Source organism: Rhinolophus sinicus, linkage group LG01 (assembly GCF_036562045.2).
Source record: "Rhinolophus sinicus isolate RSC01 linkage group LG01, ASM3656204v1, whole genome shotgun sequence".
In the NCBI taxonomy this organism is placed as follows: domain Eukaryota; kingdom Metazoa; phylum Chordata; class Mammalia; order Chiroptera; family Rhinolophidae; genus Rhinolophus; species Rhinolophus sinicus.
In genome coordinates this window covers 79442819-79462877 of record NC_133751.1, presented here as the reverse complement: position 1 = coordinate 79462877, position 20059 = coordinate 79442819, and the positions used below count along the sequence as shown (strand labels likewise).

The 20059-nt window shown below is 40.4% G+C and overlaps 2 protein-coding genes across 6 annotated transcripts in view; one reads left to right on the top strand and one right to left on the bottom strand.

Annotated features, from left to right (window-relative positions):
• The window catches only part of CMSS1 (cms1 ribosomal small subunit homolog), a 334520-nt gene that overhangs the window by 208772 nt on the left and 105689 nt on the right, over positions 1-20059 (top strand). The window contains exon 1 of one of the 4 annotated variants that reach the window (XM_074332971.1): positions 11041-11238. The exons of the other annotated variants lie outside the window; for them this stretch is intronic. The gene's annotated coding sequence lies outside the window, so the exon portion shown is untranslated. Of the gene's footprint in view, positions 1-11040; positions 11239-20059 lie in introns of those variants that run through there. 4 annotated transcript variants of the gene reach the window in all.
• FILIP1L (filamin A interacting protein 1 like) overlaps positions 1-20059 on the bottom strand; it is a 267397-nt gene that overhangs the window by 202522 nt on the left and 44816 nt on the right. The gene's annotated exons all lie outside the window — the stretch shown is intronic.

The window sequence follows — 20059 nt, the reverse complement described above, 5'->3', positions numbered from 1 at the left end:
CCTGGAGCCAAATTTATGAAGACTTTTTAAAGTATAAAAACTGCCTAGTTCTGTTTGCTACGAGGGCCTTGAAGTAATGATGCCCGGTAACGATGGGCACACACAGTGCCTAGAGTTTGGCTTCTAAATCTCCTTTCCCACTAAAAGGAACCAGTGCTCCGCAGAGAAATGGCTGATTTCAGGGCTGATAGAGGAAAAACAAGATGAGCCTGGTAACCCCTTTACATGCCAGGATATTATAAAGTGCTCAAAAAATGAGGGACACATGTCCAAAGGACAAAGGAATCAGCTTGAAGAGACTCTCACTGGCCAAATCAAGGACAACTTGAGCAACAAAGTAACGAATAAAAATAATGGAGTACAACTCATCAAATAAAATAAGAATCCATCATCCTACATGCACAGGAAGAAAAAGGTTTCTTTACAGTAGAATGCCAATTAATAAATGTGGAATGAACGCTGGATTAGAAAATCACCATTTTGCAACCATCACATTACACTGATTTAGGCAAGAAGTGTCAATAGATGCTAAAACGTGGAAGTGAAAGTTAGTGAGGAAGAGGATACATACACATTTCAAAGACTCTCTCCACAAATTACTTATTAATAGCCATAGGAATTAGAAGCTTTAGAGTGGGGAGGTCTGGTGTGTGACACATTAACCAAGTGATCAAAATTACACTCACCAATAGAACAAACTGACATCATGTGCCTCTTATACGTTGAGAAAGACATCTGTGATGTTCTTGCCCAAAAAATGTGTAATTAATTTAGTATTAGAGAAATATCAGACAAATCCAAAGATAATGTTAAAAATATCAGTGTACTGAAACACAAAGATAAGCTGAGTGGCTGTTTCAGACTAAAGGAAACCAAAGAGATATGAGAACGAAACATATGTGTGATCCTGGATTGGATCCTACACTGGGGAAAAAAATTGTAGAAAGAACGTTATTGGGACAGTTAGTAAAATTTGAACATCTGTGGATTAAATAATAGTATTGTGACTATGTAGGTTTCCTCATTTTGACCAATGTACTATCATTAGATAAGTGATTATCTTTGCTATTAGGAAATATACATTGAAATGTTTAGGAACAAAGTGACATGATGTCTGCAACTGAGTTAGATAACTTAGAAAGACAAAGCAGATATATGGAAAGCATACAATACAAAAGTAGCAAAATTTTAACAATTGGTAAAAATGGGTGGAGTATTGAGTTTTTTGTGCTATTCTTGCAACTTTTAAGTGTGAAAGTATTTGAAAACTTAAATGCTAAAATAAAGCAAATACACACACACACACACACACACACACACAGCGTTATCTTCACCTTAAATAAAGCCAATTCAAAATATAGAACTCTGAAAATTATGCCCAAAGATAAATGTAAATTTTTTTCTTTCAACAAAGATCTTTAAAATAGCAACCTTCATGTTAAAATTATAAAATTTATAAAAATTTAATAAACATAGAAACAGTTTCCCAAATCCCCATCCGTAAATTGAAGCGCACCTCTGTTTGTTTTATCTTTGTCATGAGAAGAGTTGCTCTATCCATCTGGCTTGTTTGGAAAGCTGCTTGTGTAGAGTCCGTACTTGCATGTTTTTTGAAGAAAAATGATGGTGGTGGTAACCTGCCCCAAAATACAGATTTCGAGCTTCGCAGAACTGAAACTCTATTTCAGATTTCTCTGTTCCAGTTGTCAGAGAAACTTTTCAGGCCAGGGGAAGCCAGATTTTAGGAGACCTGCTCTTTCCCCTAATTAGCTCTGAACCTCTTGGATTTTCCCTTTGATCTCTTTTCCTTTCATTAAAATATAACTTTTACAGGAATAATAATAGCAATGAAGTAATGAGCCTATTATTTTGAGCCTATCCAAAAACATATTGCTTTATAAATCACAAAAAAGAATAAGATCTTTAATTTTTCAAAAACTGATTAGCCAAACCCCATTGTGCCTCTTTCTTCTTCTTCTTTTTTACCATTTTGCCACTTAGAGAATTGGAGTGGGAAGTGGAAACAAACAAAACTAATCAGTCAAATGTAGTTTTCTATAAACAGTTTGTTTTCATTTTAAAATTGACATTGTAATAGCAAAAGATTGGAAATAACCTAAGTGTACCTCCATAGGGACTGGTTAATACTGGTGGAACACTATGGTTCCAGAAACAAAGACTGGAAGAGTGTTTATGTATTGATACGGAAAGATCTCCAGCACAGTAATGGGAAGTCCAAAAAGCATCGTACAGAACAATGAATTTTACCATTTGCATATAATAAAAGAAAGAATATATATATAATATATATACTCATTTATACAGTATATATATATATATATATATATATATATATATATATATATATATACCTGCACATATATAAAAAAATCTCCAAAAAGATACACACGCACATAAACTTGTTTGCCTAAAGAGATGAGAAATTGGTGTTGGGCACAGGTTCATTAGTTTCAGCATTAACATATGTTGAAAAATCCCTAAATCGAATGCTTCTAGAAGAAAATAGGACATTTGTACTTTTCACCACTGTTTTGCTATAGAAATTACTGGTTTATAATGCTAGTTCATCAAACACAGACACTCCCAAAGCTTTCACTGTAGGGATGAAAAGCACTATGCATTTTATCTGATTCAGTTAGTCCAGTGCACTTATCCACTTGATCTCGGAAAACGGATCACCATGTTTTCGTAAGTGTTTGTGGTCACAGGAGTATGTTCTGTGAATGAACATGAGACTTGCCTGCCACAGGACTGTTAAAGACCTGAAAAGCATACAGCTGATTTTAGCGGCGTTCTACCAAAATACCAATTTAGTTAAATACCGCGTGGGAAGTAGAAGGGTAGCACTTACTTCAAATTCGTTAGTGTAAGGTTCGGTGTCCTTATAATATGTGGAATACCAAGAGTCTCTCAGGAAAGCCAGAAACCAAGTAAGACCTAGGAAATATTTAGGACCCAAGAGAATCTAGAAGTACTTCCTTCCTGGAATTAGCAATTTAATATAGCACCAATTTTTTTTCAGCCAAGATCTTAAACAGGATATTAAATGGCATGCAGTCATTTTTTTCCCTTAATGGTTATCTCTGTCATTAACAGCCTTCTTTTTTCTGTCCACCTGCATTTTATAAGTGGATACATAGACTCACTCCAAGCTGCAGAATACTTCTTTTCTTCCTGCATCTGCCAAAGTCAGTGCGAAGTAGGAACCTAAAGCAGTGTCTGGAACAAGTAACAGGCTGTGGCCACTTAACCATGTAAGCAAAGAGAAATGCTTCTCTTGTGGCTTATTTGCATATTTCATAGTTCTCATGTTTAACTCCTTTTTTACAAAAATCATTATTATTCAAATAAAGACTCCTCATCTAGCCCATATGGTCTATTAAAGCTCTCTCCGCTGAGCATCGCATGTATAGTTCCAGTAAGTAACACTGTGTTTTTAACAGGGAGGAGGTTACAGATGTGACAGTGGTTTTGGAAACAACTTAGGTAGCATTTAAGAAACATCTGCGCGTTTCTCCCGCAGTCTGAGTAATGAAGTAGTGATTTGTTCAGCCTTCTCTGCATCTGCTCTTTCCCTCCCTCCTTTTTTCAGCACATCTAGATGATTAATAAACTGAACGCTCTGTATAAGCTTTCTGACAGCCATGGGGACTGTCAGGGTTGATGAGGCACGTCAGCCAGTGTCGTCATGAAACACTGGCTGGGTGTCCCAGACCAGGGGCCTGCGGCATGTGGAGAAGGTGGTGCTAGGAGCTGTAGGGGATTCTTTTCTCATCAAAGCCCAGTTGATCTTTTCTCAGGTCATGGAGTCAGCGGCTGGGCAGGTGTCCTCTCCAGTCGGGATTATACATTTAAAGAAATAGTTTCGTTGCCTTAGGAAAGAGAGTATAGTCTTATTATCTTAAAAGTCAAGTCTTATTATCGTAAAAAGTAAAAAGACAGTTTTAATAGCCATTTCATTCATCACAGTATGAATTTTGCTGAAGCACTTGTCGTAAAGCATGTCTGTTCTGCCAAATCCCAAGTTTAGCAGTTACCAAAGCTGACTCTGTGTATAACCTGTTATGTTTTCCAGAGGTTGGATGTGATCACAGAAAGCTGATTGCCAAGGTTTAATTTCAATTCAGATGTAACGAAATGCAAGAAATCCCTTACTGACACCTTTATTCTGCCTGCCCCACCCTTAATCACCATTTTAGGAGAAAGTTACAGGATCCACAAAACGGTCTGCCTGGGTTGCAAGTTAACTTTGAGGATGGCTTTTTATGTCTGGTTTACAGCCTTTCAGAACCATGATGGAAGCACTGTGACATCCTAGGCGGTAACAAATGAACTATTCTTGAAGATAAATGTAACTTCATGTCTATGAAGCTAAACATTTACTTTCCAGATGATTTAGTGTATCTTTGTTCCTTTGCACACTGAGCTTATTCTTTCAGTGCATCCCTTCAGCTCCAAGCTACTTTTTTGCAGCCCTGTTATATCAGTGTTTTGTGATGTTACAAAAAAGCAGAGTGTGAGGTCAAATTTTCCATTACATACCTCAACAGGAATGCCAGGGAACCCAGCCAAACTAAGTCCACAAAAAAATAAAACTTACAGGGAAGATGATTCATTAATCAACAATTGCCCTACCAAAAGAAATAGAATTAGTTGTATGCATTTGGTTTGGGGAGCGGGAATGAGTGCAGACAGCCCAGCTATAGGATGCAACAGGGTATTGTGTGCCCACATGGCATGGTTTTAGATCGACTAGGGATCTTTTCATCTGTGAAATCTAGGGAAAGAATAACTCACGTTATGCCTTGATTTCTCTCAATTTTTTTCTTTTTTCAAATTGAAAGGATATCATATGCTGACCCCAACTACAACTTGATTTAAAAAACAATGGCAGCTGAAAGATACCAAAGAAAGACATGTTCTTTGTCCTTTCTCTTCCTTTAACGTACAGCTCATCTGTGTCCCTTTCTCTTGCCATAAATTCAGCACCTTGGCCCCACCCTAAAAGGTTGTCAGAGCGGTAGAAATGCTAGACTTTTGTTATTAAAGTTACTATTCCTAAATATTAAAGGAGCTGAAAAGGGTGAAAATTATGACACTGGAGGAAAAAAAAATTAGTCACTGAAATTAGAAAAATCCCCCAAGCTCCTAAACAAACAGATTTATCTGACCACTGAACTAGTACCATAGATTTCAAAGTCAATGTGAAGCTTCATTTTTTCTGTATTCTAATGAGAAAATCAGCCAGTAACAAATACAGTTGGCTCTGTGACCAGCCAATAACAGAAACCGTGAACTGTGTTATCTAGTGTTTTATTAGCCAGCCCTTAAGCACCATCGTGCAATAGAATGTTCGAAACAGTGACCCAGAGTCCTGCAAGATCCTTAGGTACCTTCTGACTCCTCAAAGAAAGAAAATGTTAGGGTCCTGTGCCATTTTACTGCAAAATGTATTTTATTTTAATTCTTTAATAATTGGTATTTGATTTGTGGTTCAGACACTGTTAACCAGACTATGTAATTAGAACAATTCCAACCATGTTGGATGACACTGAATTTACTGAAGATTTTCTTGCCTTTTATGGAGAACATGAGGGGGAAATGGAGAACAGGTTTTTTTGTTTTGTTTCATTTTTTTTCTTTTGCCAAAAAGCTGATAACCCCATTGTTATTGCCATTTCATCCACACACAGGCACAGCACCACAAGAATGAACTGTCTTAAAGTTCCTAATAATTGGGTGTTTCTTCTGAGAAGCTGGGACAGTTCAAGAAAAGAAATGGGTTGGACGAGAGGAACGAAGCCAAAGTTCCCAGACTTTGACAACTAGGGCAAATGTAACAAGTTCACATTCCTCGTGGAAAAATGTGAAACCCTGTACTTTTTTAGAAGAAAGCTTGAGTGCATGAACAGAACCAGGGCCAGAAGGGCCTAATGTAGTCTGCTGCTCAGATGCTTCTGTGCTCCTCTCTCCTCGCCTCCGTCGGAGGGTCCCTGACAGACAACCAAGCAGACAATGCTTTTAGAATAATACCGATGGAGGCAAACGTCCTAGGTCTCAGACGGAAAAGAATTACCCTTGAGTCCTCCGTGCTCAGAGAGGCTTTTGTCAGGCATTTCCAGTTTTTCCTTCTTTGCTCCGTTCTGCCTTATCAGCAATGCCCCCTCCATACACACATACTTAGGAAGAGGGAGAGGAGAGAAGATACATGTAGAAAATTTTTTTCCCCTCCTTAAAAGATGAAATTTCGTCTTTTCTGAACCTCCCTGCCTTTCCTCTTTTCAGCTATATTAAAGACTTATTTCCTTGGTTTTTAAATCTCATTTTGCTCAGGCTTATAGGAGCTCAGCAATCCCTAATGTTGTCTTTCCTTCATCTGTGCTCGCATTTCTCTATTATGACTTCTCATGCAGGCCAGTAGCTGTTTCTTATGTCACATGTGCTATGAGAGACAGCACGCTCCCAGACCCCATCCCTTTCAGCCATCTAAGCTTCCTTCCTTCTGTCCATCCATCCATCCGTCCATCCATCCATTTGATTTAGAAGGACTTTGAGACTTGGAAAATTTACATTCCTGAAACTGATTATGATATGTTGGATTTACAAGGAACTCTTTTCTTCTTTGCAAGATTTTTAAAGAGAATGTGCTTTACAACGAGACATATTTGAGTTCATATACTGTGACATTAAGCAAGTTACTTGCCTCATTTATTCATTTAACAAATATTCATTGTGTGTCTTCTATGTGCCAGGCCTTGTGCAAGGCATGCCGGGCACCATTTTAACAAGATACACACGGTCTTTCACCTCATTGACTTTATACCCAAGTTGGGAAAACCAAACTTTTAAATATATGTTTCATGTAGTGAATATAAAGAGGAAACACAAGAAGGGTCTGCATGAGTCAGAAGAGCAGGGAAGACTGTTTTTGTGAAATAATGTTTAAGCTGAGGCTCAAAGAATAGGTAAGAGTCAGCCAGAGAGAGAGAGAGAGAGAGAGTAAGAGCATCACTGGCTGAAAGGCAGCTCGTTCCAAGACCCAAAGTTGGGAAGGAACTTTGTAGAAGAGAAATGAGAGGAAAGATACAGACATGAGGAAGCCAACGGCTAAGCAAGGCTGTGTCAGTGACAGGCATTGTGGGCTTCTCTAGTAGCAGTGAGAAGCCACTGAAAGTTCTTTGTGGGGAAAAGCATGATCATACTCGTGTTTGACTCACTCTGTTGCGTCTCGTCATGCAGTGGGTCAGAGGAGTGTAGGCTAATGCCGTTTTCCAGGTGAGAGATGGTGGTGGCAGTCAGTGGTGAAACGCATGGATTCAGGAGAGATTTAGGACTGCAGTTTATAGGACTTCAGCACCCTGGGTTAGTGGCATTGCCGAAGCGTATTCCTGATGACTTCCAGTTTTCTGACGTGAGGTACTATTTCCTGACGTCAGCACTTTTGGAGGAGAGCCAACCCTCCAGGTGGGGTGGGATGGGGGATAGGAGTAGATCCCAAGTTCAGTTTTGGAAATGTTTGATCTGAGTTGCTTGTGAGATGTCATGCAGGTAACTGTAAAATCAGATTTGAAGCTCAGAAGAGATGTCTAGGCTGGAGATATAAATTGGTACCAGCGTATAGATGATATTTAAAGCCACAAGTCGGGACAGGATTGCCTAGGAAGAGAGCGTGTTTCCAGAGGAGGGCCCAGGACGCCTCCCTGAGCCTTCGCTGTCTCATCTGGAAGGACAGTCTCTCTGTGCAAGGAGGATGAGAGGTGTGGAAACAGCACAGCACCCTGAGTACAGCTCATAGTAGACACTCAGTGTGTGGTATCTGCTATTATTATTATGTCTGGTAAAATCTCACAGCCTCATTCTCTGGAATGAGTCGGCACTAATTCACAGAGAGGAGAGGAGAGAAGAATGAACAAATGCATGAAGAAATGCACACGAATCTACAGGGATATGCTGGTAAAAATTGAGATGAAAGCATTAGCTTTTATTGTGCAATTGTGTTCGAATTTTCCTTTCTTTTTTTTTTTCTTTTTGTAAGTTTTATTTTCTAGGCAGCCCTCCTCTTGCAAACAAGCTCCTATAATTCTCCCCCTGAAAAATCAGGGGTCTTCATTTTTCTGAAATGGGACTTTTCTACCCAAATGACTTGCGAGGCTACCACCAGGTCCATCATCTCCGCGGGTTCTCATCATTGTAGCGACAGTCACTGATTAGTTTGTTAAAAAGTATCTCAGTGTTCTTTTGGTAACATTATTTTTAGGAACGCAAAGTCTTTACATTTCCAGACAGCAGCTTCTTTGTGAATGTGGGGAGACCACAGAGCTGTAACACATTGCACATGTCGACAAGGCCGTCTGGGCCTCTTGGCATTACTAATGACGATAATGATCCCACTTGGTGGAGGCAGACCCTCCCTGCAGCTGGTGTCCTTTCTGTGCGAGGATGAGGTCATTTGGTGGGGAGGGGGAAAGACTGAGCTGGGGAGGATGAGAGAAGGGGAAGAAGCTGTCACATCTGCATTCTTAGTGGAAAAATAGAAACATACTTGCCACATGCTTGCTTGCTTGCTTTATTTATTTATTTATCTATTTATTTATTTTTAAGAAAAGGGAATGGAGAGGCAAGCAGATGGTAAGGAATTGTCACATGGTGACAGCTTGGTTTTCCCCCCAAACGGCAACAGCTATCAGTATTCACAGTAACAAGCCAATGAAATCTCTAGGAATCTAATCTCTGGACTATTTGAAACTGCTCAGAGCAGGATAGCCCAGCAATTTAGATCCTTAGTAACTACTTTAGAGTTGTATAATAGTATAATTCTAGACAGTGCACTCTTCCGTCTGCCTCCAATATATCTTAAAAAAAGAGACAGAAATTCAGAAATATTGTTCCTTTGGCAGTGTAGTTAAAGGCATCAGATCGTTCTTCATCTACTTCTCAAGGTCATCACCCAAAACAAATAAACAGCCTTTTTTAGTTTTCCAGTAATAGTCCAGCTGGCACACACTGTAGGCTTATTTTTAGAGATTGTATACATAAAAACTATATGTCTCCAGGCTTTGGGGTTGTTGTTACAATTCGTTTTCTTTGGGGGCTTTTAAGGGGAACAGTTAGTGAAAGAAGAGTCACTTTGGCATCTCAGGGAGGGACCCCAGCCTGGACATAACCAGCCAGTCACAAGCAACCATTTGGCCATATCTGCTCAAGGTAAAAGAAGTGAGTCAACTCTGATGGAAATGAGGAAAATACTAAGAATGTTCTCCAGGTGTTTTTGAACCGTTCAAAGGCAAGGTCAGGTGTGACTAGCTTTTGCATCCTCAGTGCATCAGCCACAGCCTGACAAAGTAAGTGCTCAGTGAGTGCAAGTGACCCTGTGTGCCCATTTCTCTTGGTTCTGCTGTTGGTAGGTGCAAATGACCATGAGTCATTCTGTGTGTGGAGGGGCGGGGCATCATATTTTCTACTAAATTCTGGAGAAAGAGGCTGAATTATTTAAGTACGTGCTCTCAACAGTGCTCCTGGGTGGGTGTTCAAGATATCATGCAGAGAATACTGGACTGGAGGTCTGAAAGCTGACCCTCCAGCAAGCCACAGAAAGTTCTTAACCTCAATTTCGTCATCAGTTATATGTAGATGATAACTTTCTCTGCCTGCCTCCTAGGGGGATTTGCAGGGTTAAGTCCTATTAAGGAAGTGAAACGAATAGGAATGATAGGGTGTTGTTATTGGCTTCTTTGGATAATACTACATCTTTAAATATTTTCGGAAGAAAAACAGATTTTTAACGTTTCGAACAAAAGATTCTTCAAAACTATGTTTATTGGTGCTATTGTTGATTGTTGTTAATCCCACTCGAAGCTTTATTTATTTAAAAATAAGGACAACCCTTCTCTCCCTTTCTGGAAAACTTTTATAACTTAACTCTGAATTTTATGTGCTCAAAAATCAAAGAATCAGGTCCTTCTTGAAAAATCACATTATTATTATTAATAACCTCTGAAACCAGAAAGGGTTATGAAGCTACTGACTACATATGATTAAGTGGTCACAATAAAACACTGGTATTACCACATGTAAATTCTTCCCCTGCAGTGTGTGCCTCTGCAAACAGTGATTCAGCTACAGGTGTCTGTCAGGGGACAGTAGAATTTTGTCCCCGAAAGAGCCCTGTGTATGATGTCAAGAACAGTGCTTCAGCTTCTTTTTAGCTACGGCTGTAATGAAATCATTTCACCTCTCTTAGCTTCAGCGCCCTTATTTCCTAACTGAGAGTGCACTCAGTGGCTCTGCGTCAGGGTTCACTGCTCTCACCAGCAAGCATTTGAGAAGAGGGAGGGCGCTGGGGGTTGTCCAAATGACAGGGTGGGCAAAAAAGGATAGGGTGGAGGTATGCTGGTGGCATTTAAGGGTAGAGGGAAGTCTGCTCAATTTTCTACGGTGAGCAGAGCAGTCTCATGAAAGGAGGAATTGTCCCCTTACAGTATAAATGTGCCCTCCCAAGAAACACTGGGCCAGAGCTCTTAAGCGTGAAATGGGACACAGTTATTAATACAGGACCGTCTCAGGCACCTGGGATGTACAGACCACCGAGCCACAGTCCCAGGCCGGTTTCACTTGCACTGTCTGCCTACATTCTTGCCTGGTCCTCCTCCCCAATGACAAGCTCCCAGGAGATGCTGAACAGACCCTCCGTGAAAGGGGACAGGCCAGTCTGGACCACATACCTTCCAGTCTATTTTACGAGGAAAACTGGCAGTAGAGTTAAAGTCAGCTCACTTATTCAGCCCTTAATTTGGTTCCGCTTTAGAAATGAGCCCCCCTTACTTCTCCCCTTCCCTCAGTCTCCGAGCCGTGAGCACTGCCAGCCTTCACGTGTGGCAGCTGCCTGAAGCATCGGTTTGGGGTGGGTCGGGAAAAGAGGAGGAAGGGAGAGCAGAGCCAGCCCTTCCCCGCAGCTGCAGCTAACCAAGGCAAGCTGCCGACACACACAGCTCACTCCACTGCAGGGCCACCCTGAAGCCGTCCGTCTTTGTGGGTGCAAAGTTACTGTGATACATCCCCCCATGGGGTGTGAGGGGAGCAACTGCATGGTGATAAAGGTGCCAGATGACACTTAACACTACTTTTTTGGACTGCCATTGAGAGAGCGAAAACAATAGCAGAGTCCGGAATCCCTGCCACTCTTTGGACACCTCAGCGGAAGGAAGCAGTCAGGTCCAGGTGGGCCCTGTGTTTCTCAGCTCCTGTCCATGGACGGACTGGGATTCCAGAACTTCCTGTCTAGCCCCAGGTTTTTCTCCTAGTTAAATTTACTTTCAGCTTCAAAAATTGTATTTTACTCTTTAAAGAAAATCTGTTGTGCAGAATTGTATAAGGTTTGACATGATGGTCTAGACTAATTGCTTAAATATGGACTTGGACAATTGTTGAAAAATACTTTTGTTTGTCTCATGGAATGAAAGTTACCACATACACAACAGTCTATTTTCAAACCTAAATAAATTACGTCTTACAGGGAATAAAAGAGCATAGCAAAAAAAAGAAAGAAAGAAGAAAAGAAAGAAAATTTAGGCATAAATCTGTTAGGCCAAAAACAAAGTTGATGTCTAGATTCAACTAGGAAGAACTGTAGAAAGTTGCCTCTGACACTGACAGAGAGTTCTCTTTCCTCTTGTTTCTTTTACCTTCTCACCTTAGTATTTGAATTTAAGCCTTAGGGAATATGTGGATTCTCCACATTATAGAAAAGTGACAAGTACAAGCCATGGTAGCAAACAGACCAATTCTCATTTCATTTAGCACTACCCTAGAGGAATATCACCTCTTTTAAGGGACAGGCACACGCAACAAAGATCAGAGGTTAGGCCATTGCTTTTCTAACTTTCCCATGAAGCCCTAGCATTTTCCCAAACTTACCAAATATAAAAGGGTTAATTTAGGGAGAACTTCTTTAAAAAAATAAATAAAATCACACAGTGTTGTAGGGGAGGGTAATTAGGTACTAGAGTGTCATGTTTTCTAAAAGGATTCTTCTTTTTATTTATTAATCTGTTTATACCTCCTGTCCAAAGAGCATACAATATAGAAGAATAAAACAGTTGAGGGAATTAGGGGTAATTAGAATATAAAGCCAGAGATAAGAATGAAAAGCAGAACTAAATATTATCTGGTCCTTTATGGTTGTTAGAAGTAAATCACAAAGTTAGCTCTGTTTCCTAGTGGCCTAAGTGAAAAGGAACATCCCATTTAATCACCCAGACTCATCCTGTGGAATAAATGTATTAAGGGCGTCGTTGGGCAGAGTTCAGGGGCAAGTGGTTTTTCATTTGTTCATTCATTTACCAACATTTCTTGAGCTCATTAAAATGTGCTCATATTGACAGACAGCTTGGACAGTATCAGAGAAAGGCATATCTTTATTAGATTTGCATGAAATGCTCTGTGTGGAAATGTAAAATCTCTAACCTTGATTTTAACCATGTTTTAATACTCAAATAGAATGTTGATCTGTCTGGACAAATCCAAATTAGATCAGACATTTTTGTAATTTTCTTTTTTTAGAAAAGTCTGTAAATTAGCCCCACGTCTTGTTAAGTTATCACCTTTGACCCTGGAAGATGGCATATCTCTGTGAGATATGCTCCTTGGAGCACAGAAGTGGCTCCTTGTAGGTCAAAGTCTTCAGAATCAGAATTTGGTCCAAAGGCAGCTCCAAAATGCCCTGCACCAAACTCATTGTTCTCAGAGTTTTAGGCAGCAAGATGCCTTCTTGCAAACAATGTTATGCTCACCCTCAATGTAGAAAGCACATGTATAAGTGACAGTTTGTTCATGTAAATTAATTTTTAAATTGTTACATACCTACCTATTATCAAAACAGTTGCTGAGATCAATGAAATGCTTTCCACAAATCAAAAATTTTAATGCATGATAATTGTTCTCTGTCAGCCCCAGTATCTTATTTTTTTTCTCACATTCTGTTTGTTGCAGTGTTTTAAAACTCATTTTGATACCTCAGTATATGCTAGGCAAGTAGACTCATCCAGAATCTTGAAAAAAGAGTAGTAAATAATTTTATTTCAGAGTTGATTAACTAATAAAAACTAACTGCTCACATTTCTAAAACATACATATTTTACTGTATAGCTATATATTATAAATGTATAATTTAATATATTTTATGTCATCTTTTCTATTCAATCACATATTCATAATATGAGACCTATCATTAAATATTTTATGTATTACACATAAACACATAATATATTATAAATATATAATAAATACAAAATATTTCACAAAGGAAGAACACACAGCTTATCAATACACCATTAAATGATTTATACTATGATGACATATGTATTTGTCATGTTATTTAGGCTACCGGTGGGCATCACTTACGGTCTGAGAATCAGCTCCCACAGAGCTGACCAGGACCCTGTGGTACACACTTGTAATAAGCAGACGTATTCAGACTTTTCTTGACATGTAATTGAGTGTGGGCCACATGTGCTGTAGTAATGTACTCCATTGGAGTTTTACATGAGAGTAGACACCCACAATCAAAAAATCAACCAGATGGATATGGAGCAATACCCTTCCTAATGAATGGCACATTTAAAAGAGATTCATTGGTGTGCATTAAAATTGCAGGGGTAGCTTTGGGTCCAAGGTCTGGGCAGTGGTGATGGTTGGTAGTGGTGTGTGGATGTGTGTTAGTATCCTACTAGAACTGAGTGCACCCAGTTGGAGGACGGGCGTTAGGGCATCATTTGTGTGTTATTGTGGCTTTACTAACCAGACCTCTAAGTGAGACTCATGAAGCCTCTCCTCCCTTTCCCTGGGCTTAAATTAGAAATTCCAGGCTGGTATGGGAAAGGGGATGTGAGACCCCATTAAGATACAAAACCAAAGAGAAAGTATTAACAGGGAGAACCCATGGATAAATTAATGCTGTTTCTTTCTGTAACCAAATTTAAAAACAATTATATTTTAAAATTTTCCAAAGGCAAAATGGAAGTCATCCCCTACAACAGTCATGTAAACGTGTTGTTAGAGTGTATATTGTGTAAGGAAAATTTTCTGTGTGTGTAATGGGACAAAGCTATAAATAAATTAGTATTTAATATTGTTCTTTATATATATAAAGAACCTAACATACCTGTAGCTATTCTCTTGGGTTTATTTGTTTGTTTGTTTGTTTGTTTTTCACAAAAAAGGAAACTAAGCTGTGCAAGGTTAGGATGACTGGAGTTTTTTAAATCTGCAATATGTAAGTTCCCCTAAATGAAATTACATTTAGTTCAACTCTTGGATAAATGCTATGTATAGCATCACTGTAGTTTGAGTTCTCCGGCTCTCCATTTGGTTACTAGTCATTATTCCTCATTTCCATTCTGTCCAGGAACAAGGTTTTTCATGCTCTGTTGACAGTATGCTTCCTGTGCCTTTATCTCTTATACCCTACATATTGCTCCAATTTAGGGCATAATTGTAAGTCATTGTGTAATGTACCATAGCATGTCTTCCATTTCAGAAGTGGCTGGAAAAGACATGGTTTCCTAGGGCTGCCATAAAAATTACCACAAACTGGGTGGCTTATAACAATAGAAATTGATTCTCTCACAGTTCCAGAGGCGAGAAGGCTGAAATTAAGGTGTCAGCAGAGCTTTGCTTCCTCCAAAGGCTGTTGAGAAGAATCCTTCCTTGCCTCTTATAACGTCTGGTGGTTGCCAATAGTCTTTGGCATTCCTTGGTGGTGATGGTGGTGGTTTGGTGGTGGTGGTGGTGGCGGTGGTAATAATTATCCCAGAATTGCCCCTGTCTTTACATGGTTGTCTTCCTTCAATGTCTGTTTGTGTCTACATTCCATCTTCTTATAAGGACACCACTCATTGGATTAGGGCCCACCCTTATCTAATATGATATCATCGTAACTTGTATTTCCAAATAAAGTCACATTCACAGGTTCCCAGTGAACATGAATGGGGGCAGGACGGGAGACACTATTCAACACAGTACAGGTAGTGAGGATTTTATTAAATCCTCCCACTTCCCTGAGTATTTAGGGGTCTACACTTCAGCACATTTATTTTTCTAGTCTCAAACAAAGCATCCTTGAGGTTTCCATCCATTTGGGATGTGGATAACATTTCTTCTACCTGGGAATCTGTTCAAAGCCACAGAAACCCTAACTAATCAATTCTCTGGTCACTAGCGTAGCACATGCTGAGTCTGTATCCTTTTATAAAATTGCCCCTGGGGGCCAGGTTTTGTCCTTCAGTATTCATATGCAACTTCCTACTAGAATCAATGTAAATTGCATGCAAGTGTTTTCAAGCTTTGACTCTGGCCCACACTTAACTTCTTCCCAAATTCTATACTTTGTTCTTTGTACATCTGGATATTAGGCTTACTTAAACTTGTGTAATAGTCTCCCCAAGGCATTAGCTCTGAAGAGCTATATTATCCCAGATTCTTTGACCACTTGAGCTTTCCTAGCATTCTAAAGTCTGGCCAAAGGTCAAATATTTCTATGCTTTCAAGGTGGCATGTAGTGTTCAAATCCCCTCCTTAACCAAGGTTGCAGTTGTACTGACAACGGGTCCAAGGAAAAAGACTACAAACTAGCCCAGGCCCCACATTTCCTCCCTGGATATATTTCCTTTGATCTGCATGATGATTTTCTAAAGAAATTGAATTAATTACTTACAATAGCAGATTACACAAAGAAATCCAGATCTCTGTCTTTTCTTGAAAACTCAGAATATTTGGCAACCCTGGACCCACATTCCCTTCAGACAGAGCATGGGTTCTCCCCTGTACTTGGGTCACTCTGGACTGGACCACTTCATTTGTTTATGTTATCTGTCTAGCCCTTGTTGGCACTGGAGCTGTCCACTTCTGGCCCAGGACTTAGGAATTCAACCTTAATTGTCTTCCTTATGTGGTTCAAAGAAGCTGTATTGAATACACTGGGGCAAAGGAGGGCAGGTCACTGACTTCCCTTCCCTCTGTCTGGTGCTGTCTTTTGGCAGATGCCACCAAATACCTCCAAGCTCAAGGGTGAGATGTATGCCTCAGTCACAGTGTCTCTGGATTCCATAGCCTTCCCCCTCTTTTTGTCACCATCTTTGGTGTCACAGTTGTATTCAAATGCAAGAACCAACATTTTCAAAAGTGGGAGGTAATTTCAAATTCTGTCTCATGTTTCTCTCTGAAGCTTAGATTTCATTAATCACAGCAGAGGCCCTTTCAGAAAGTTTTGAATGCCCTTTTATAGCTTGTGGTGCCTCTTTTAGCCCTTCTGCTTCCATGCCCTGCCCTTTACCCCTTGGTTCACAGTATTTAGAGTTCAGGTTAAAGCTGTCTTTCTGGAAGTCTCTTGTCTCAGACTCCCTATAGACACTGGTCTTGCTTTGTAGAACATTTCTGGGCAGCCCCTATCCCGGCTTTAGGGTCTCCCAGTTCTCCCTGTCCTGTTTTCATCAATTTCTTCTTCTACTCCTATTGTTTCAGTAGAGGGCTCTCACCTCAAGCCCTAACCTCAGGATCCGGAACAGTGCCTCTCGCTTTCCTCAGAATCTTCAATCATATGAAAACACCCCTTAGTTGTTCATGAACCCCAACCCCATTGGCATATTTAATCCATTCAGTCTATGGAGATCGTATTTACTATATGATTCATTTGGCCACATGCTCTTCTCGGGAGTTCACGGGCCATATTATCATGTTATGTCGCTCACCATCGAATGCTAGAAACTCCCTAATTTGTCTTTCCTCAAATATTTATAAGTCCTAAAGACCTCATCTTTACCTTTACTTTCAAGCTTCTTGGAATTTCTGATTATAAGAGTAACATGTTCATTGTAGAAAATGTGGAAAAGATGCAAAGATAAAAATAAAATTACCCATAACTACACCACCTAGAGATAACCACTGTTAGCATTTTGCTATGTTTATTTTCATATTTCCATTTTAATCTCTTCCTTTCTCAGTTCTTTAGTCCTCCAACACTGGAGAAAAGGGTAATTTTTGTGATGATCCCAAAAATTTAGAAAAAAGAAGTTGTGTAACTCAAGAAAATTCTAGCCTTAACATTTCAGAACGTCTGAATAGTAGAAACATTCTTGCTTGTTTCATGTTAAATTATTTTACCCTGTCACAATATGATGAATATTAGCTTTTTTCTGACTACCTTCAAGGAGTCCAAAGAGGATCTGTACAGTCCCCTCATTTTTCTGATAGGATACGTTTTATCATGGACGACCCATGGGTGCAAAGCCCTGGCTTAGTTTTAGGCATTTGTTATAGGCGGAATCGTGTACTCCCCACCTCGAGTGCATATGCGGGAACCCTCTCCCCGCCCCACAGCATGACGGTATTAGGAGGTGGGACCTTTGGAAGGTCGTTAGGGTTAGAGGAAGACATGAGGGCAGACTCCTCGTGAATGAGATTAATGTCGTGAGAGGTGGCTTTCTCTCTCTGTTCCCCACCAGGTGAGGATGTGAAAGCTTGGCAGTTTGCAGTCCAGCAGAGGGCCCTCACCGGGACTTGGCCTTCCTGACACCCTGAGCTCAGACTTCTGGTCTCCAGAACTGTTGTTCAGAAGCCACTTGGTCTATGATATTCCATTATAGAAGCCTGAACTAAGGCAGCATTCAAGGAAGGTCATTCCAACAGATCTGGTTGTGGACATAAGACACAGATACAAGAATATTCATACTTGCCCCAAGTTAGCATGTGGGTGCCAGGTGAATAGTACTAGGTCATGAGTGACAGCTATGGTGGACCAAGATCTTAGGCTGGGGCCTTAAGGGAGGAAAAGACTGGGAATAAAGAGGAAACCTATTTAGGGTCATTCTACAATAGAAAAATGGTAGGGTACCAAGAATCATCAGTGACTGAGACTGTGGCAAGACCTTGGCTAGGAACCAAGTCTGACTCTTGGCTCTGGGATTCCCTCACATTTCCAGCTGATGAACTGACAGCTGTCCAATATATCATTCCATAAATGCTGTTAAAAATTTCTAGACCTCACGTCTACTTTTAAAAATTTTATGAGACAGTTTTTAGAAACTTTAGTAACACAGAAATATTTATTTTAAACAAAAGTAACTCAATAGTAAAATAAATCATAGTTACTGAATGCTTACTAGCTGGTGATACAAAGATAAGGAAAATTCATAATATATTCTAGTTAAGCTACATAGAAATAGCATTCTAACATTTTAGCATCTAGGTGAGAATTGCTTCTAGCACTTGCTGGCTTATGTGCTAAGGATTAACAATCCTGAGGTAATACAATTACCATAGCTAAGGTTGGGTTGGTAGGCAGCTGTAAGCAAATGTCTCCTTGCTTTGGACATCCGTAGAACCTGGTGGCAGCCCCAGACCATTAGAAAAATGAACAAGTGGTTTGTCTCACAAGTTCAGAGTGGCTCTGTGAGAGGAATTGATGAGTGGGTGGCTCAGGGTGGCAGGTGTAATGGAAAGCTCTGGACCTGCAGTCAGGGACGCTCAGGTGCTGGCAGACACAACATTTAACTGTGTCATCTCTGCATACCACATGGTTTCTTTGCTCCTCCAGTAGACTTGATAAACTCTGAAGACTTATACTTCTAATACTCTGTGTCTCCACATTCTTCGAGTGTCTAATTTTTCTATAGGAAACCAAGAATACAGTGGGATATTACTTTAAGGAAAGATGACGTGATCTCTAGTTCTGAGCTTCTTGTTCAGCCTTGGGCATGTCAGTTTCAGATACTTGTTACATCATCAGGGAAAGCGGCCAATAAAAGCCCAGACCTCTCAAGCTGTAGAATCTGCTTATAAATTGAAGTGGACAGAGTAGCTGCGGTTTTTCCAAACTCTGAAACATTACATGTTCTTGGGTATTACTAAAATGCATTTTGTGTTCTGCATCTTGTTAAAGTTTCTGTGATGTGTCCCTGTAAAAGTCAGCTGGACTCTTCAAGCAGGGACCGTGCCGCCTTTGGTTATCTGTTACCAGTTAGCTCAGTTGGTTAAAATCCAAGGCTGTGGGATTGGGCCCCAAATGGGATAGTTGGCTTCATGCAGGGCAGCCCCCTCTTGCGCGACTGATCCAGAAATGCACGCATTAGATCACAGAGAGCAGAGGTGTGAGCTTGGCTGGCTCAGCATAACCTATCACTCCTTCTGGAAAAATCACTCAGAGCCCCCGTTGTTCTGACAGGTTACTGACCTCAACCTTGTTGAGAACTACCAACTAGCAGCAAGATGCCAAACCAGTGTATGTATTCCTGGGAGATCCTGATGCCCTTTCACCCAAATGTCCATCTGCATCTTTCTACATTGGGAGCGACTCTGATGACAGTAGCGTCTTATTGACTCTGTGTGGACGGTGCTGTGCTAAGTGGTCTGCATGCGTTTTCTCACTCACACCTCCAAGTAATTCCATGCAATGTAGACTGTTTTTATTCTCCTTTCGTAGGTGAGAAAACTGTGGCTGCTGACTTTCCTAGGGCCCCAAATCACTGACTGGCAGAGCCAGGACTCCAATCTAAGTCTTGTCTGACCCCAGAGCTCATGCTCTCACCCCTTACACCGTACTGCCTCTCTCAGGACACTGAACGGTGTGAGATTTTAGAAACTGTGATAAGCCCCTACCTGGGGAATGAAACTTATCGGTGGGTATAGGTTTTAAGTTGTAATTTCTTGAAATGAAAAAATGGGTCACCTCTGCAGGCAGACAGAGAAAACTTGACAAATAGTCGAATGAGACAGATGTCTGTTCTTGGATGCTTCTGTAAGTTTCCCCTTGGTGACCTCCTCTGTGTCCCAGCAGCTTAAGATACTCACATCCCAAAGTTAAAACTTTGTTCAGCCTTAGTTTCCTCACACTTCTAGTTCAAACACAAACTCCCAGAGTGGACGAGTTGAAAAGTCTTTCACTTCTCTGAATTCCGCACCTCGCCACTAACTCAACGCATTTTATACCCTCAAACCCAGAGGCATCGACAGATCAATAGACAAGTTTTTCCTGACCTGCCCGGCAGTA